A 6,059-nucleotide genomic window follows, 5' to 3' on the forward strand; every position below is an offset into this window, starting at 1 on the left:
TATATCCTGGTCAGGTATGAAATCAATATTATGTTTTTATGAGAAGGAAAAACATTTTTATGATAAATAGAAAATCTGCCTGTCATAAATGCATGAGAATCAGTAGCATGCACTGCACTTACTGACTTGAGGTTGAACATTAGTTGACCTTGAGACAACTCAAGGGAAAAAACAACTATTCAATGTGAATTGATCTTATTCCCACATAAACGGTAAGAACAGACTCCACAGTCTTTGGTCCTGTTGAAATGTTTCTGTTGATTTTTGTCCTCCTTCTTTTCCTATACCATACTAGTGTGAGATACACATTTTATTATGACTGAATGTAAAAACAGCAACGTGTCTGTCCTTCTTTAGGTGTTTGCCCAGCTATTGTGAACATGGGGGTGAATGTTCCCAGTCCTTCTCCTTTGATTGCACTCATGTGGGCTGTGCAGGAGCTACCTGCCATTCCTGTAAGTTACACAACCTATTGCCTCTCCTTTCTGTTCTGATTTCCTGTTCATTATTTTGTGCATAAGTGTTTGTGTCTGTGAACCCCTGTACCAGAAGACAAGAAGCAAAAGTTTTTTACAGACTCATTTTTGGCTGGTTTATTTTTAATCAATTTTATTTCCCAGTGATGTTAAAGTAACTTTAAAAATTCATAACATCAAATACAAAAGCATAGAGAGAAAAAAAGGCAAAAGAAAATAACCAGCAAAGGTAATATAAGTGTGGTAAAATAAAATATAGAAGGAAGTTAAAACTAAATAAACTGCATCCAGAACACACAATGGGATATCTTGTTCTCTTCCTCAATCTGAGCACACATATAGTTCTCAGTTCTTGTCTTCCAAAGATAATGTGTGGCCAGAATATCAACATATAATTGAATGAGGAATGCCTCAGAAGTATGAGAAGAGGTGCAAATGTGGCCGTACTTCTAGATAATGAGAAAACAGATAAACTTTCAGGTCCTGGCCAGTCTTGCTCTTGTTTGACGGTGAAGGAGATGGAAAGAATTAACACATCTGCAGAATTTACCATATGCCTGCCCAATTTTAGTCCTCTGCATTTTTTTTTTTTTTTTTTTACTGTTCTTGCAACTGTTTTTTTTTTTTTTAATTGCTTTTATTTTTAAAATACATGACAGTGGAATGCATCATTCTCTGCATGTTTTAACTTCTTGAATCCTCAAAACAAGCATAGGAGGTAAGAGTTATTATTACCTACATTTGCACTTGAGGGAGGAAGGAGGCTTAGGAGATTAACATGGACTCACAGCTCTGAGCCTGGAGCCAGGGCTGTCAACCATCACTTATCTTCTTTCTCAAGAATTAGTCTCTGTCAGGTTTCAAGCTAACAAAACTTTACTGACTACTAATTATTAGCTTTTAGAAACATATGATTGAGCCCCTGAAATTCTCATGGTTTTCTGATTATTTACTTTTGTTTCTATTCATTTAGGACTTTTTATTTGTTTGTTTTAATTCGTATGACACTTTTTTTTTAAGATATATAATTTATTTTTTTATTTTTTTATTGGTTGCTCAAAAGGGGAAGTGCTGTGGAGATGGGACTCCAAACATCAAGAGTGTCGTATGACACTTGGTTTTTAGAGGAGGAGCATGACATTTCACTACTGCCTCCTTCAGTCCCTTCCTGTTGGGGCAATACCACCATTGTACCATTAAAAAACCTTTTATGAGCCTGGCACATTATGCATACCTGTGGGAGAATGAGACAAGAGGACTGCAAGTTCAAGACCAGCTTTGGCAATTCAACAAGACCCTGAGTGATTTAGTGAAACCCTGTCTCAAAATAAAAATTATAAAGGACTGGGGATATAGCTTAGTGGTGGAACACTTTCTTAGCATGTGCAAGGTCCTGGTTTTAATACCTAGGACTGGGGAAAAAAACTATTCCATGTGAATTAATTTTATTCACACGTAAACGGTGAGACATAATGTAGAGAATGGATTGTCACAAATCTAACTTTGTAGGAACTGAATCCCAGGGAGCTAGTGTGTCAGTTTGGAATGAGACCCCTGGGTTTCCAGATGTTAGAGTTCCACAGAGAAGCAAAAGAAGGTGACTCACCCCCTGCATATCCAGTGATCAGATCCATTTGTATGTTCATTTATTTTTACTCTGCTAGGTAAGAATTTACTAAGGAACTTCTCATTTAAAAGGGGCTGGACATTTGATCTCGGAAACCTTGGGTTAAGGATGTGGCCACAGGTGCAGAGTTAGGACTGAGATGGTTTCTTTTACTTACAGCCTCTCCTATCACACTAGAAAAGTTTCTTAGACAAAGCAGATACCCACTAAATATGTTTGGTATCAGTAGCTGTTATCTAAACATAAATCCAAGTAACCATGAGAAGAAAAACTTGACTGATAAATGTAAAGGGTCTTCCTCCTGTGGCCCATGATTTGTTTTATTAACTGATTTTATTTTATTGTGATTCTTCTATGGGTATATCAAAGGAAAGTTAAATATTGCCAAATCAAAACCAAGTGATCATGGGGCCATTATTTTTTGGTGAAGTACACAACAGGGATTGAAGTTCCAAGTATAAAATTAATGCATATATACATTCCCATTTAGGTTAAATTTTTCCTAATCATTCTTCCTCTTCCTTTGTTATTATAGGCAATTTGAGCCCCAGCCCAAATGTGTGTATGCATCACTCTGGGCTATTTTCCTAGGCGGTTATTAGCATGTTTACTTATAGAAATGTGAATGTAAGTGGCCAAAATCCAAGCATGATGGGAAAACAATACATGTTGTCTGTACTTTTATCAGTTGGAGATGGTACTAGTTGGACTCTTGATCTGGAGGCCTCTGGTTGTACACACTGGACCCTTGATCATATTTAACAAAAATTTTTTCTTTTGTAATATCCTTGAACTAAACAGACATTTCTGTGTCCTTTTATTCTGTGAGATAAGAGAAAAATAATTTTTATACACATCCCTGGATCATTCTTAACTATTTGAAATGAGGGGAATACACACACATATATAATATATACCCATACATATAGAAACACAGTGGTATATAAATGCATACTTTGTGTGAGTGTGTGTGTATATGTGTATATATACACACTCACATATACATAGAGAGAGGGAGAACAGTCACTGTGGAATGGCCTAAGTTTGTATCCTCAGTTCTACTAGGATCTCTTGTCTTGGTGTCACTTGCATAACCACTGCCCAAGTCTGTCTGTATGGACACCTCATCTGATGATTTTGCATTTCTTTTCTGGTAGCTGTGGCCTGTATTTGAGGCTTTCTGAAGGGTTTTCCCATCAAGACAATGTGTGATTCACACAGGAGATGTTATAGATTGACTATTCATTTAAAATTATGCTAAATATCAATTAGTTTCAACATGTGGAGATTTTAATCACTTGCCGTTTATATAGCAAAGCATTTGTTGTACAAATTAAAAAATTGTGAATTAGGATAAATTAAAATTAAAAAGAGACATAAAATATTTTTGTTTAATTTTTTGATAATCATTTGCAAAGCATTTAAGAAAGTGTCTTTTAAAAATGAACTTAAAAATGTTATGAAGAGCTTTTCTCCCCTGTAGTGCTGTTGGGCCTGCAGGTCTGTGTGGATCCGTGGACCCGGGCTCTGTTCCGCAGGATGGGGTTTCTTTTCTTTTCTTTTTTTTTTTTAGAGAGAGAGAGAGAATTTTAATATTTATTTTTAAGTTTTCGGTGGACACAACATCTTTGTTTGTATGTGTTGCTGAGGATCGAACCCGGGCCGCACGCATGCCAGGCAAGCACGCTCCCGCTTGAGCCACATCCCCAGCTCCAGGATGGGGTTTCTTAAAGTTTTCAAGAAGAGGGCAAAACTGATTACTATGCTCGGAAACGCTTGGTGATCCAGGACAAAAATAAGTACAACACACCCAAATACAGGATGATAGTTTGTGTAACTAACAGAGATATCATTTGCCAGATTACTTATGCCCATATAGAAGGGGATATGATAGTCTGCACAGCATATGCACATGAACTACCAAAATATGGTGTGAAAGTTGGCCTAACAAATTATGCTGCAGCATATTGTACTGGCCTGCTACTGGCCTGTAGGCTTCTCAATAGATTTGGTATGGACAAGATTTATTAAGGCTAAGTGGAGGTTACTGGAGATGAATACAGTATGGAAAGCATTGATGGTCGACCTGGTGCCTTCACCTGCTATTTGGATGCAGGCCTTGCTAGAACTACAACTGGCTATAAAGTTTTTGGGGCCCTGAAGGGAGCTGTGGATGGAGGCTTGTCTATCCCCCATAGTACCAAACGATTCCCTGGTTATGATTCTGAAAGCAAGAAGTTCAGTGCAGAAGTACATTGGAAGCACATTATGGGTCAGAATGTTGCAGATTATATGTGTTATCTAATGGAAGAAGATGAAGATGCTTACAAGAAACAATTTTCTCAGTATATAAAGAACAACATTACCCCTGACATGATGGAGGAGATGTATTAGTAAGCTCATTCTGCTATACGAGAGAATCCAGTCTATGAGAAAAAGCCCAAGAGAGAATTTAAAAAGAAGAGGTGGAACAGTCCTAAAATGTTCCTTGCCCAGAAGAAAGATCGGGTAGCTCAAAAGAAGGCAAACTTCCTCAGAGCTCAGGAAAGGGCTGCAGAGAGCTAAAACAAACAACAGTTTTTCTATGAAGTTTTTTCAGATACAGATAATAAACTTATTGAACCAGAAAATAAATGGCATGAAGAGTTGCTAATGTGAATAGTTCAACTATTGGAAAAATGTGTTTTAACATAAATTTTTTTAAGTAAACAAAAGGTATAATTACTAAGTGAAGTGTTAAAAAATTAATCATCATTAGATAATAACAGCATTTAGGCAGATTAAGCCAATGCACTTGAAATCCTTGGACTAGACTAGAATAAATCTAATTTGTTTGATTTTGAAAATAGGGATGTGTAGGATTCTGATTCAGAGTAGATATCCTCAAATTTTTCACTCTGTGCCTCCTAATCTACCTGCTGCAGAGTTGAGATGGAAGGACACTCTCTGAGAGAAGACATGACCAAGAACGATGCAAGATGAGCCTCATGGGAGAAAAGTCCCACTCCATGGGCAATACGGAGAGTTCCATTCCCTCAAAGCCCCTCTGTAACACTGTGACTTCTTTGCAGTTCTATACGAGTGGTCATCTGAAGCCTGCATGTAAGCACAGTGGAAACTCTTCAGGCCTCTACTACATTGACTTGGATGGAAGTACCCCTCTCGGATCAGCTCTTGTGTACTGTAACATGACAGGTATGTTAAGCTCTTCTGTAAAAGTTAAATTCCTATGGGTGTTTGCTCTGTGCAAAACCAAAATTAAGAAATTCAAGGATTTACTGAGTTGACATGCTTATTTAGATGTGCATTGGGATTGTAATGTGGTAGCCAAGAAGTATTTTTAAAAAGTTAGAAAACAGGTAAAATGTGGGGGTTAATGGTTGTGTCCTTATTTTCTGGAAAAGTTCTTTCCTTGTGAAATAATACCAATAAGTCTTTGCTTATTAGTTTAAAAGAAAAAAGGATAAATGATTTTTTACATCAATAAATGTCAAACACTTCAGAGAATCTTTACTCTTTTTTCCTATGATGATGGAGATGGAGCTTGTGGCCTCACATGTACTAGCAAATGCTCTACAGCTGAGCTTCATTCCCAGTTCTCTATTCACTTTCTAAATTTATGAAAATGTCCTTTGCTTTCTTTTGAATCTTTCAAAAATATTTTATTTTATTCTCTGGATTTATTGAGATGTAATTGAGGTGTAATTGACAAATAAAAAGATATATATTTAAAACAGATAACCAGATATTTTGAAATATGTATACATGGTGAAATGCTTGCCCTCATTAAGCTAATTAGCATAGCCATCACCTTATGCCATTTATAATTCTTTCATTCTTTCTTTGATGAAACAGTTGAGATCTACTCTCCTAGTAAATAGTAGGTAAACACTACAGTGTTGTTATTATAGTCACCATACTGCATATTATATTATAGGAGCTTTTTTATTCTCCAT

General features: G+C 36.5%; 1 pseudogene; it reads left to right on the forward strand.

Moving 5' to 3' along the window:
- The first annotated feature begins 882 nt into the window (after positions 1-882).
- Positions 883-4,668, forward strand: LOC143638128 (large ribosomal subunit protein uL18 pseudogene; annotated as a pseudogene).
- Positions 4,669-6,059: the final 1,391 nt, after the last annotated feature.

The sequence above is a fragment of the Callospermophilus lateralis genome, chromosome 17 (genome assembly GCF_048772815.1).
Source record: "Callospermophilus lateralis isolate mCalLat2 chromosome 17, mCalLat2.hap1, whole genome shotgun sequence".
Lineage (NCBI taxonomy): Eukaryota > Metazoa > Chordata > Mammalia > Rodentia > Sciuridae > Callospermophilus > Callospermophilus lateralis.